Below are 14,167 nucleotides of genomic sequence, written 5' to 3' on the forward strand. Positions count from 1 at the left end.
CCTAGAGAAGGGTAGACATCAAAGCCTGTCGCTACTGTGACAAAAGCCTTCCTCCAAAAAGGCCACACCCACTCCAAGGCCACACCCACTCCAAGGCCACACCTACTCCAAGGCCACACCTACTCCAAGGCCACACCTCTGAATAGTTCCAGTATTCAAACACATGAGTCCTTGGGGGCCAAATCTATTCAAACCACCACAGAGTGCTTCTGCGGTATGTGGGTCCTTAAAGCTGGCCATAGGCACGTAAACTTGAATAGTCAGGAAACAGAATTAGTGACAAATCCTAAAGTAGGAATAGCCTATGCTTGAGAGATAGCCAGTGGGTAGGAGCACCTGTACCTTCCAGTCCAAATAAGAAGTGACAAGATGGCATTTGCATGCTTCCCACCACAGCTTGGCAAGATTCCTTGAATACCCCTTGTATTATAGGTGTGTGTGTGTGTGTGTGTGTGTGTGTGTGTGTGTGTGTGTGTCCATGCCAGGTTTTTATATGGGTACTGAGGATTTGAACTCAGTATAGCAGTAAGTGCTATTCGAAAATGTAACATGCATGTGGCAGGTCATGGGTCTCTGCTCAGGAAGTGAAAGCACATAATGGTAGTTTTTGGAGCAGAAGACAGCAATGAAACCGAGCCAAAAGAAACCTCTAAGATGCTCACTTCTTGGGGCATGACATACAGACTGAAGGAACAGAGAACTCTGGGAGGTTCCAGGAGGCAGAATCCAGTTTTGCTCTTGTGAGAGCCAGTGTCAGAGGCCATTCCATTGGAGCAGAAGGGATCTAAAGGTTTCCAATGTTACTGTCTTTTGGTCCTACTATTGTTTCCTCATTTTCCCATGAGTGTTGATGGAGTACTTTGGTTCTCCATGATGAATGGAGATGGAAGGATTGTTCTGAGGCAGGCCACCAGCTCTGGCCTCACTTCTCTACTTAAAATTGCTAGGTTGCTTGCCGCTCTCTCCTATCCCTTCTTCCCCTCCACCTTCTCCTCCTATCCTCCTTCCCTTTCTCCCTCCCAGTTTTAAAACTGAAGCGTTTATAAGTGCATTGAAAAATACTCACAACCCTATACATATCCAAGCAGTTTTCTGAGGATATTTAACAGATGTTTTAAAAGATGTTTTGAGAGACTTGGGTTAGGTTGTAGCTTTATGAAGAAATGGTCCAGTAATGTCTGATGTCTGCTCTGTAACCACTTTTGCTCATTATTAAATTACCTGTAGTTTACATTAAAAAATTAAAGGTGACAATATGGGTGAGTGGGTTTTTGTGTTTTGTTTTGTTTTTGTCTTAGTTTTCGAAGCCTTGGTGAAGAACTGTAATTCACAAATTCACTTTCTAATTTCCTGTCGGTTATTCTTTTTGCTTATCCAAGGGGCCATAATTTATCTTTTTTTTTAAAAATAAGACAAAGTTTAATGAAAACTGGTCAATGGGTATATATAATCCATGGTGTTAGTCATATAGAACTGTCACAGAAATACAGAACAGTGCATAGTGAAAAACACGTTACATGCTGTCACCATCTGATTCATCTTCTTCCTTAAGAGATTCCTTGGCATATTTCTCTGCTTCTTCTTTTATGTCTTTTGGAACAATTTCACGTCTTCCTTTAGTTATTCACCAGCCCAGCTGGGCTCTAGTTCAGATGCTTTATCCTTAACTCCATCGTGTACTACGTAAGTTATTTGTGCAACTTCTTTTATTAAGTCACAGCAAGTCATTTCTTTCATCCAGAGCTTCTCTATTTCTGTCTTTGCAGCTTGCCTGGCTTTGCCAATGGCACAGCCCCAATGACCATATGATACACCCGATGGGTCGATCATATAGAGCTGTGCGCCGACATTCGCACTGTAAGACCCTAACAGGAAACTGCAGCCACAAGGTCTAACAGCACTGTAGAGTGTATAAGCATGTACATACATGGCCACTCTGTCTGCAAGATGTTTTAGAAGAACGTTATAGCCAAAGTTAGACCTGAAGTTGGAGGCTTCTTCTCTTGCTTTGTCTGCTAACGAACGAGCATCTGCCATCAAACCTGCAGCTGCCATTCCAACATGCCGGTCAACATTAAAAAGCCATTTATTGGAGCCTTCTTCATGAAGCTTAGAAAGGACGAGCTTTTCTACCCCAAAACCAACTCCATCTTTACATCTGATCCCAATAGCTGTACTACTGTTTTGCACAGCCTTCATGGCACATTCAACTTGAAAAACTCTTCCATCAGGAGAGAATGTAGAGGCTGACAGGCCATACCCGGTGCCAATGGAGCTCACGGTGCAGACCCAGGAGGCCACGGAGGGATTCCAGGCCTGAAGCGCCCCATAATTTATCTTAAACTAAGGAAAAGAGAGGGAAGGTCTAAAGGTTGCAGGAGTTATCAAAGAGAACTGAGGAGGCGGCTGGTCCTATCCAGGGGATGAACGAGACATAGCAGTGAACTTGAAGCCAGGTTCTCTGCTAAGTTGTTCCTGATAACCTCCCAGTCTTGTTTCCTCCCCTCTCAGTGCCTTGTCCACTCTCAAACTGTTGAGGACTCTGCGACTCTGCCCTCTAGGGGAGCACTTGAGTGCTCTGGTTCCCCTTCCTAAAGTTGGAATTTGCAACGGAGGGATTCTGAATATCTCTGTACTGCACATACAAAACCCAGAGTAGACGCTTTTATCAGCTTCAGATGGGCAGTTCAGACTTAGTAATCGGCACCTGAATTCTCTTGTGCCATCCCACTCACAGTGGCCCCTCCCCTCCCATGTCCCATTTTTCCTGGGGAGACCCTTTCCAGTGGCCATTCTATGTGTCTTCGTCGTGTGATGTTATGAATGTCATGACTATTTTTTTTTCCAGAGGTGAGAGTGAGCTATGTAAATGGTGCCACTTTCAAGACCTCTAAATACTCCCTTGACTTTCAAACTCAAGACAGGCGCTATCACCTCCTTCCCTGGGCTCGCTTTCTTTGAGGACACTGAATGACTTAGCTATTTATGCCTTACCACCAGAGCCTCCAGTCTCTGGACCGAGCTACACCATGACAGAATGTTGGCCCTTTCTGTCTGGGGATCAGCTTGCCAAACTGGTGTCCTTAATCTTGAAGTTTATAGTTGTTTATTGGTGCTTTCATGAGCTTCCAGGTTTTGGAAACCTTGGGCGCATGCAGTTAGCATTTTTATTTATAGTAGCATGCTAGAGGATGCACAGAGGTCACCAGTAGCCATTTTGGGAATGTATCATTTTTGGAATATATTTTAATGGATAACAATTCATGATCCTTAACACCTATATTTATGAATCAGGATCTTACTTTATACTCCAGGCTGGTTCAAATTTGAATACCTCTCCTGCCTCCTCTCTCTGACCGTTGGGATTCCGGGTGTAAACTCTCCTACTCAGAACTATATTTAGTGTCATCATTAAATTGTCAGAAGCATTGCAAATATACAATCCTGAGAACTTCACTATGTTTGGTTGTGTATGTTACCTATGATCACAAGAGCAGACACGCAAGTGTGTAAAATATACTGCTGTTTCCCACGCTCAGTTAACTTCCTAATACCCAATGGTCAGCCCTGAGATTTCGTGCATACAATGACTCTGTATAGATTGAGTAGGTACATTTATGTACACACACATACACACACACGCACACACATGCATGTACGCGCACGCATGCGCACACACACGCAACAATTAAAGAAAACAATGGCATAAATTTGAGAGAAAGCTCAACAAGGGGGCTTGGATGCAGGAAAGGGAAGATGGGAATGATGTAATCATACTATAATTTCAAAAACATTATTATATGTATATATATATGTATACATATATATATGTATATGTATATAGTGGGCTGCTGCCTCCTGTTGTGCCTTCTCCTCCCAGTCCCTCCTGGGAAAGGCTGGTGCTGGAACTCCAATGCCCTGAGTTTTCCCCAAGCCAGGGCTGCCTTTTGTGGAGCTCTATTTTCCCCCACAGCTCTTTCCCAGCTGCAGCTCCAGGGGGCTAGTCCAGGATCAAATTAACCATTCCTAAAACCTGCTCATCCAGAAAAAGACGGAGGGAGCGGATGAAACCATCCCCTCCATCCATACTACTGAGGCCTTACAGCCAGTGAAGAGAAACAGGTTCGTTCTATAAAGTGGGTTTAAGCAAAAGTGCTTCTTGCTTCTCGGCCAGCTTTCCGCTAGGGACCTCATAGAGGCCCCGAGGGAGACAGTTGGTCGCTGGGGCTCAGCAGCAGACAGATGCCTCTTGTTGCTTACCCTGCTGCCCCCCTGCTCTCAGGTACCCCCGAGGTCTTCCCACGCTGACTGTGGTCTGAGAACTGCTTCTTGGTTGCTGTGTCTAAGCAGCTGGTCATTGGCATGTTAGACTTTAGGATGAAATTTGATTCGATTCTGTAATGGAAAATTTAAACACATGCAGGGTAGATAGCCCTTGCTTTGTGTCTGTCAAAGGGTTCTGAAGTGGAAACGGGGGTGGGGGGTGGGGGGTAGCCTAAGTGTCTGCCTGGAGAAGGAATGAACCGTCAGTTTCAGTTCCTCTATCCTGGGGCTGCTGCCCTTGATACTCTGTGGGAACAGTTTGCAATTCCTTCGGGGTGGAATGACCCTTTTGCAAGGGCCACCTAAGACCATCAGGAAACACAGATACTTACATTATGACTCATAAAAGTAGCAAAATTACAGTTATGAAATAGTAACAAAAATAATTTTATGGTTGGGATCACTACAACCAAGAATCGGTATTAAAGGGCTACAGCATTAGGAAGGCTAAGAACCGCTGTTTTATCTAGCTTTAAGGGTGCTATCAGTAAGTGAATGCAGTGTAGATCATCAAAGAATCTTTCCCGTTTATTTGCAGCTTTAAATTTTTATTTGCGTATGCAGATGTGTGAGGATGTTTGTGTGTATATGTGAGTACATATGTGTACACGTGTGTGGAGGCCAGTATGTATTATATGTGTGTGTATGTATATGGAGGCCAAAAGGCAACTTTGGGTGACATTTCTCTGGCAACATTTGCTTTGTGTTGTTTTTTTTTTGTTGTTCTCTTATAAAGTCCCTCACTGAACTTGGAGCTCACTGATCCAGCTAGGCTGGTTGGCCAGCCAGCCCAATATACTTCTGCCTCTCCACAATGAGGTTTTAAATTTTTAAAAATTTTTTTTCAGCAATGAGGTTTTAAGTTTATGCATGTGGGCCACCATACTTGGCTCTTTTCTGTGGGTGCTGGACATTGAACCCAGGTCCTGATACCTCCATGGCAAGTTCTTGACCAACACAGCCATCTCCCTGGTCCTGAATTGCAATTTCCAGCTTTATTCTGGAGGTTTACATTTCTGACAGACTCTAGAAACATAAAATGACAGCTTTAGTCATTTTGTTCACTGGCTGACCTAATATTTTGTGTTCAACAAATTGTAGCCAGCAAAGACTATTTGGTTCTTGATTCCTATCTTGGGGCAAACTGGCACAGTAGGACAGAGAGACCCCGTTAGTGACATATAATGACCATTGTACAGGAAGAAGCAGACACAAGCAATTGTTCCAAAATGAAGGTCCTTCACCATACCAAGACTGGTCTCTGGTTATTGTTCTGTGTCTCCAGGTAGAGTTCCCGCCTTTATCTGCCCTTTACTGTTCATGCTTTTTTAGACAGGAACTCAAGCCAGTTCATTCACCTGGCTGTGGGCCAGGCAGGGAGTGCAGGGCACTCTTGTGTGTATTTGTGGAGCACTCCCCACCCCACTTTAAAGCTTTTAAACGATTTCTAGCTGATGTTGAGAGCAAACCTAAATTTTCCTCAGCTTTTTCCCTTTTACAGTGGAGAAAAGCAATATGGGAGGGGAGAAGCAGAAAGCTCTGGCGTTTTCTGCCCTTCCTATTCTCAGGAATTTCCGAAGGCAGCTATAATCTATTCCTTGAGAGGCTTCCATGGGACCAGCTCTTCAATGGAACCAAAACTCTCCATGGGGCAACAGGATGGGAGAAGATAATGCAAAGAAAGGGAGTGACTCTTAGCATGTCTTTCTAGAAAGAACGGGAAATTTTCTCCACGTGGGAAAAAAGACTGCTTTCTTTTGATTTATTTTTCTTTCCAATGATACCTCATCTTATTTCCTTTCCTTACTCCTTTTTAACAACCCACCCCCCAACAGCAAAGATAAGATTTAACACAGAACTATTTCACAAGGTTCTGAAAATGGGGATAGGATCAGGATGAGGGGATGATGGTCCCATTGGTACCATGGACAGATACCAAGCTACCATTTCTATGCCTGGCTAATTTGCAATAGCATATTAGAACAAAATTAATGCAGGGTACATGTGATTGAAGCTTGATTGATACCCTTTACCCAGCTAGTGAGATATAAATATTCATGTTGTAAATACATTAGACATAATTTTTATATAAAGTAACAATGACAAAGGTATTTTATGTGATGAGTGACATCTTAAAGGATGTTCGTCTCCTATCCACTGAAGCAAGAGTCCTGCATTAGCAAATCAGAGTCTGTCTGATTCTAAACATGGGTTAATTTAGTTGAGGATGAGAATGAATCAATTTTCTCTGAATTCTAAACAGTGGTGTCAGGATCTGGGTTGGGGTTTTATGTAATTAATCAGGTATAAGAGTTGTACACTTGATCTGCCTTCCACATCCTGAAAATTACTCTTGGTTGTCAGAAATTAGAAAAGAGAAGGGAATGAAGGCAGACTCAAACCCTATTCATAAGATAAGGGAAAGAGGGGCTAGGGGTGGTTTCTTCCTCACTTCACCAGTTAATTCATACCTATTATGTGTCAGTCACTGGTTAAGGCCCTGGGGACAGAGCTGTGTCTTGAGTAGACAAAAGCCCCACTCTTGTGGAGCTTTCATTTCAGTGTGTGTGTGTGTGGGGGGGGTAGGCAGTAACTAAAGGGAAATGAGAAAACTACACAGTAGAAGAGTGGTAACCACTATGAGCAGAGAGAGCAAATGCTCCTGAAAGGATGTGTCTGAGATTTTACACAGAAGGGAGGGGTTGGTAAGGACCTGAAGACCTGAAGTATATAGGGACAAGAGGAAAAGAAGCAGAGTAACCCAGGGGGAGGACACTGCAGCATCCTGATGGGAGGTAATGACTTAGAGCAGGGGTGTGGAGCAGGTAGTGGCAAGAAAGGGCTGGATGTGGGATTCCTTGGCAGAGGAGACTAGGGATAGAGAAGTGAGGAAAGGACTGTCTTTGGATTCTGTCCTGACATCTGACACAGACCCTGTTGTCCTCCTTCTGTGGCCACTGAAACTCTAAGACTATGCAATTGTTTTTGTGCTCATTTGTAAACTCTCAGGGAGCAAGTTGTTCTTTTTATCCCTTCCATCTCGTGGGGTTTAATATATGTCTGTTGGCTTGAATGGAATTGATTCTGTTCCAAAATCAGCACATAAGATTCATAGAACACTGTAGAATACCTGTCCAGTTGCCAAGCCATGATTCATCTAAGGTAAAAATGGTAGCCAAAGGCCACCATGGAGTCTTCTGTGAGCCAATTAGACTCACTTGTGTCCTAGAAACAGATGTGTGGGCTCAGACACAGGAAAAGAGATGGGTCTCTCTTCCTATGAAATCTAGGGTCCTCCGCCTTTCTCCAGATTGGTAGAGCTATATCTTAGTGTGGCGGCATGGGAAGATTCATATTGGAACTCTTGTGCTGGGAGGTAAGTCACTCCAAAGATTCCAGCATAATGTGGAAACAACCCAAGGCAGACAGTGTGTCCTGAATCCAGGACAAGGGAGCAAACCAGTGTGGCTCATGGAGATGTAGGTGTAGTCTGGAAGACAGTGTGAAACACAAAACTCATAAGTACCATCAGGCCCAGCCAGGCTTTTTTTTAGATGGCCACACTTGTGTTATTTGTAGGTTGATCTGTTTGTTGTTGTTGTTTTTTAAAGTTCACTGTGTTTCTGAAAGAGGCTACTTCCACATGAAAAGTAAATGGTGCTAAAATGGTGCTGAAATACATCACCAATAGTGTGGCAGGTTTCTTGACTCCTGTATTCTTGTTGGTTCAAGTGTGGTGGTACCTCTCCAGTCTTTCTGGATGATGACACAACTTACATTTCATCTGTGTCACCCCCGAAGGAGTATTTGCTTATCTCCAATGATTGATGTGCCCCCTTGGATCAGATCTAGACAACAGGATTCAAGACACTTGTGAGGTCATCCTTGATGACCTCACATCCTTGTGAGGTAATCCTTTCACTGGCGAGTAGGCTTCTCCCAAGTGCTTCAGTGTTAATCAGTGCCCAAAGGCCAGTGGTTCTCTGACTCTTGTCCTTAGATCACCCACTAGCTAGCCCTAGGGATACCACTTGTAAGCCTGACAGACATGCAAACCTCTCTGAAGTCTTCTGAATCCAAATCTACACTTGACAGACCCCCTAAGGCTTTTCCGTACTCATTCAAGTGTGGGAAAACTAAAGGGAGCGTACCCTTTCCCGCTATTTAAAAATGACACAAGTGCCCTGTCACAGTCCCAGATGTGGACTGCCCACAGTCATGGGGGCTCATACGGGGAGGTCATCCACCTCTGCCCCTCATTGCCGCCAACTCCCACTTTCGTTACTGATTTCCTTTAGGATCTTGTTGCCCATGTGTCTGGTTCCTGTAATGTGCATCATAGAACACACGGAGACTAAACTATTACAGTCTTTATGGTAATCTGAGGTGGGATATGCCTGTCTTTCTTATGACCCTTCCATGCCACATGTTGGAAATTACTCTTAGAGTTCTATTTTAGTTCACACCTATAGAGGGTGATTTATGGCTGACTGAGCATAAATATGCTCTAGAAACATCTATTAATTAGTGCAAGGAGACTAATATCTAGTCCTCTTAGATCTTGATGAGAACGTGAGACCAACGTTTATTGTAATTTTCAGACTAGGAGATGCGAAACAGATCTCAGCTTCCTTATAAAGCAAAGCAAGAGTTTGGGTGCCTGGATTTGGCCTAATGGTACCTTTCTCTACAGTCAGTGTTTAAGGCAGCCTCCAAGTGTGCTGTAATGACGGGTACTCAGAGTTCTTCCTGGGGCCATGTGGAGACACAGGAAAGAGCACCAGTACCCTAGGGGTGTGGTAATGTCTGAGGGCCCTGCCGTGGGACCACAAAATTTTCCATGCTTGTGGCTCAGTTCCATAGAAGAAGAGGGGAATTGAAGAGAAGCAACCCCCCCGCACCCCTTCCCCCCGCTCAGGGAGCAGCAAAAGGTGCCTTCTCTGTAGCTCACTTTCCTGGACTGTAACTGTGAGCCCCATCCATTTTCCCAGTGCTGCATCTGAGATGCCTCCGACAAGCTGGTTTAAAAGGAGCGGAGAGTCCCATACCTAGTTAGCACATGCCTGTGTTTCTACTCCCACCATCTGTTTGTCCTTGGAAGTAATAGGCGGATATTGGGGCATAAAGGTGATCGAGCCAGTGAGAATGGCATCTCTTGCAAATGTGTTTAAGTTCCCTTTTCGCACTTGCATACTTCCTTGCCTGAAATAACAATTCAGCCAGTGATCAGCTGGCCCCAGTCACAGTGGTTCGGGGCCTGTATTGTGGTGCTGAACGTGGATCCCTATGCCTGTCTAATTCTATTAGGGGCTTGTGGTTGTAGCTGTCTTTCAGATATTCACTCATCTCGCGCAACAGTGAGTTGATGGTGAAGCCACTGAGAAGGAGCCGAGAGATAGAGTACTTGAAAACAGGCTTGAATGCTTCCTGAAGAGGCCAGAGGGGTGTGTGTGTGTGTGTGTGTGTGTGTGTGTGTGTGTGTGTGTGTGTGTGTGTGTGTGACCTAGAGGTCACTAAGTAGGCTAGGCTAGCTGGCTAGGAAACCCCAGAGATCCACCTCACCAGCACTGGGGTTACAAGCATGTATCATCACACCTACCTTCCATGATAGAGACCTTGGTCAGGCCGGGGAGGAAGTCCTCATGGGCTGCATCCCAGAAGCCAGCTGAGGAGCAGGGGGACAGAGCCATGGGAATTCTTTGATCTGCTGACAAATGACTTCACTGTGAAAGGACAGCAGCCACACTCAGTGAACCTGAAGTCTCGCACAGAGCAGGGTACATAATGGACATCACGGTGGCTGAGTGAATCCCAGAAGCATAACTCAGCTGAGTGCCCTGCACATGATTGATGGCTTCCAGGAGTCCTCGGTGGCTGGTCCCAAGGGACCACTGCTGCCCAGCCACCCTCAGGCTGGTTCTCTCTTTCGTGTGTGGCTAGGAGAGCCACACTGCCTGCACTGACCCTAGGAACAGACTCACTTCTCCACATCTGTCTGGGGCTCTGGAAGGGGCCCTGAAGCCCCTGCTTAAGGAAATGTGTCAGCATTTTCTGGGATCCCCTGCCAGTCTTTCTGGGCTATCGAGTTCGGCTAGCATCCTCACAAGCACTGTGTTGGGCTCATCTCTGCATACCTAGCACTTGGCGGTGAGCGCAAGGACGCCTTTTCTTCATCTTCCCAATGACAGTTTGCAGCTGTGGATGGCGCTGTCCTGGCTCCCCCCAGAAGGAAGTCCATATGGGTCTTGTCCCCCCACATCCAGCATGAGAGGCATGCGTGTGCAGTCCTGCCTCTCCATCCAGCCCACATCCCCAGCGGCGGCGCCTTTCCTGAGTGCTTTCCCGGTAATGATGAGCTTGCACCTTTCCGTCTATGGGTGTTTTGTGGTGACCACTCTGTGGACGTTCATAACCCCTTATGTCTGGTGTGGTTAGAAGCAGCAACTTAAAGTAATTGAGTCTCTGCAGAGTTAGAACTTGAGTTGAATTATAGAGTCTAGGGTCAGCCTTCTCTTTCCTCATTAACTTGACTGACGAATAGTTTACATGCAAGGAGATTGACACATTTTAAATGCACAGTTGGATGACTTTTGACAGCTGCATACCCCAATACAAGCAAGACAAAAAAAACGAAACAAAACAAAACAAAACCCATATCCTCTCTAGTTCTTTCATGCATCTTCCTTGCAGCCTTCCCTTCCCCCGGTCCAGACAAGCACTGATCTGCTTTCTATCCCTGAAGATCATATTTGTCTTTTCCAAAACTTTGTACAAGTGCAATTGTACAATTTATATTCCTGGTGGCTGGCTCCCTTCCCTTAGTGTGATTTTGAAACTCTTCCATGTTGTGACATGTGTCAGTAGTGTTTGTATTGCCAATTAGCTCTGCTTGTCCGAATGGCCCGCAGCTTGTTTACCTGCTCGCCAACTGACAGGTATTGGACTATTTCCAGGAGATTTTTGCCTTTGTGAGTAAGGCAACTGTGAATCTGCGTGAAATAGTTTCATTTGTATAAGTTTTCATTTTTCTCTTGCAATAGCCAAGAAGTAGGGCTATGCTGGGCCCAAGGAAAGGTGTCTATTTCTGTTTATAAGAAACTATCAAAGTACTTTCCAATGCAGTTGTTCCATGTCACCTCGCATGAGCAGAGCACGGAGCCCATTTGCTCTGGGGTCTTGATACCCCAATAGAGTCTGACATTTTACCATCAGCCATTCTAAAAGTACTTTTTTTCCCTTTTTCTTTTTTCTTTCTTTTCTTTTCTTTTTTCTTTTTTCCAAACATAAAACTGGAGACCCAGAGATTTTTCTAGAAGCTAAAAGGTGGGCCAGGGCTGTGATCGTGGGAAGACCTTACTCCTGAGAGCATGGCTGGTATACCTCCGAAAGCATGGCTGGTGCAGTAACAAGAGCATGGCTGGTGCTCTACCACTAAACTTCATGCAATCTGATTTATCTTGATGGAAAGTAAAACATTCCGGATGATCCTAGAGTCGCTCTGGTGCCCTTAGAACAACGCACAACGCTTCTTCTCCTGCACGGAACCCCTGGCACATGGCTCACTGTTGTGGGCTGGCATCTTTTTCTCTGGAGCTCGCTGTACTTCTAGTCCTCAGTGGGGGCTGACTTCAGATAAAAGTTGTATGTCACCAGGGGGTGTGGACTGACAGGCTAGGACACACTGAGTCTAACTCTAGGCTCCCTTTTGTCTTTTCTGTAACTGAAACCGACCAGATTTTGAAACTACATCAACTTGTGTCCCTGTGAGGTTTGCAAGTATGTTGGGCTCACACAGCTGTTAGGGTAGAACAAGAGGGCCTGGGCCCACCATCTTGTTTCTGCTCACTGTGGCTATGCAGGGCCCTCAGCTGGAATGAAACCCAGAGGGGAAGTAACTCGAACTTGGGCCCCAACATCTATAGCTCATTATTTTAGGTGTTGAAGTCTACAGTTAGGTGTGAATTTGTGGCAGGACCGAGCACCATTTGACTGTGCTGTATTTAATTGTAGAAACACAGCAGTATATTCTTTTCCTGTCATTCTTTGGTTCTTCCCTCCCCAATTGGCTAGTGAATAAACTCTCCTCAGAATTGTGCATTAAAAACTGGGTCTTTTCTCTGGTTCGGTTTTGTTTGCATGATACAATACTTGCCCTGGATGAATGGCTGCTGTTCTCTTGAAGGGCACTGAAGGAGTCCCGGCCCCCTGGTGTGGGGCAGGTGCACTCCTGAGCCCCACCATCTCTGCGAGGTGACATGATTGATGTCAGATTGTTTCCTTTTGACCCTGGCTAATGATCCTTATCTTCTCTCCAAGACCCAACAGCTACCTCTTTCTCTCAAAGTGTCCAGGCCAGGGAAGGAGAGCCCTACCCTGTCAAGAGCTATTGACCCCAGAAAACAAAGGCTCTATCTCCTAGGCAGGGATAGTGCCTTGCTGACAGCCCACAGGCCTGGAAGGTTCTGAGCTGAGGTAATCTTCTTGTTGTACAGGGAGCCAGGCAGAGGGCAAGAGGTACCTCCCCAAATCTTGAGTGTAGTGCCTGGGAAAGGCTGACTGTGTGCTGTACACAGAACGTTGGGTCTGGAGATGTCCTGTTCCTGTTTTATCCTGTTGCTGTTATTAAAAACAACAACAACAACAGCACCAACCAAACTAAACCAAACCAAACCAAACCAAAACAAAAACACTTAACAAAATGAACGTGAGAAAGAAAGGATTTATTGAAACTTATACTTCCAGGTCACAATTCCTTGTTGAGGGAAGAAGTCAGGTCAGGAACTCTAGAAAGGAACTAAGGCAAAATCTATGGAGGTTCACTCTCTGGCTTACCCACTAACTAATGCTCAGCCAGTTTGTTTGTTTATTAGCGCAGGACGAGCTTCCTGAGGAACGGTGCTGCCCACAGTGGGCTGGGCTCTCCTATACAGTGTTTAATTCTCAAGACAGTCCTAATAGAGGAAAAGAACCAACACACACACACACACACACACACACACACACACACACACACACACACACACGGCAGGGTTCCAGGGAAGGAATGAAGTAGAAAAGTATGGAATATTGAAACATTTCAAGTTTTAAAACTTTTTAAAGGCAGAATGAAAGCTAATGAAATTTGGTAAATATTTGAAGTTCTCCAGATGGTAAGATAGAGAAGAGAAAAATGAAGTGTAAAAAGAAGAAAGTGGGAGGACAGCTAACAAGTGCATAGCTGAGAAAACAGTTAGAGAGACAGAGGGAGACCTGACCACCTAACCCTTAATCTCATCACTGGGTCCCCTGTGGCTTAAGCTGCCACTCAAGGTGAGATAAGATGATGTCGTGGGGCCAGCAGCCTGTTGGGGGCATGGACAATGTGTGAACAGCTGACCACTTTGGGTACATATATGGGGTTCTCCTTGGACTGCAAAGAAAGGGAGGACTATGGTCTATGAGGACCCTCTTCTCTCTACCATTCTTTGATCCTGGAGGTAAAAAGGCATGCTTGAGACAGAATTTTCAGCTTGTTGGTAGTTTATCTAGCTGACTCTGGTTTCGCCTCTGAGCATGGATGGTTTCTGAAGTGTATTGATTTGAAAGTGTATTTCACTGGGGTCCCAAGGCCAACTCACTCACTTCCTCAAATTCTGGAGGGCAACTATTCTTGGGCAGATTGAGTATAGAGGTATGAAGAACTTTTCCTGGGTTGCTTTCTTCAGTGAAGATGAGGATGGGGAAGTAGTTTCCAAGGTAACCACCTGGATGGGGCCGAGTAGGTAGCAACAGTGGGCGGCAATCAGCTATATACATCACTGCAAACTTAACATCAGCAGCAGCCCTTTTCCCCAAGGTCTTACGT

At 45.2% G+C, this 14,167-nt stretch overlaps 1 protein-coding gene and 1 pseudogene across 3 annotated transcripts in view; one reads left to right on the plus strand and one right to left on the minus strand.

The window, feature by feature from the left end:
- The window catches only part of Fhod3 (formin homology 2 domain containing 3), a 415,945-nt gene that overhangs the window by 151,667 nt on the left and 250,111 nt on the right, over nt 1-14,167 (plus strand). The window lies entirely within an intron of this gene.
- Nucleotides 1,514-2,055, minus strand: LOC127204524 (proteasome subunit alpha type-3-like; annotated as a pseudogene).

This window comes from Acomys russatus, chromosome 20, assembly GCF_903995435.1.
Source record: "Acomys russatus chromosome 20, mAcoRus1.1, whole genome shotgun sequence".
Lineage (NCBI taxonomy): Eukaryota > Metazoa > Chordata > Mammalia > Rodentia > Muridae > Acomys > Acomys russatus.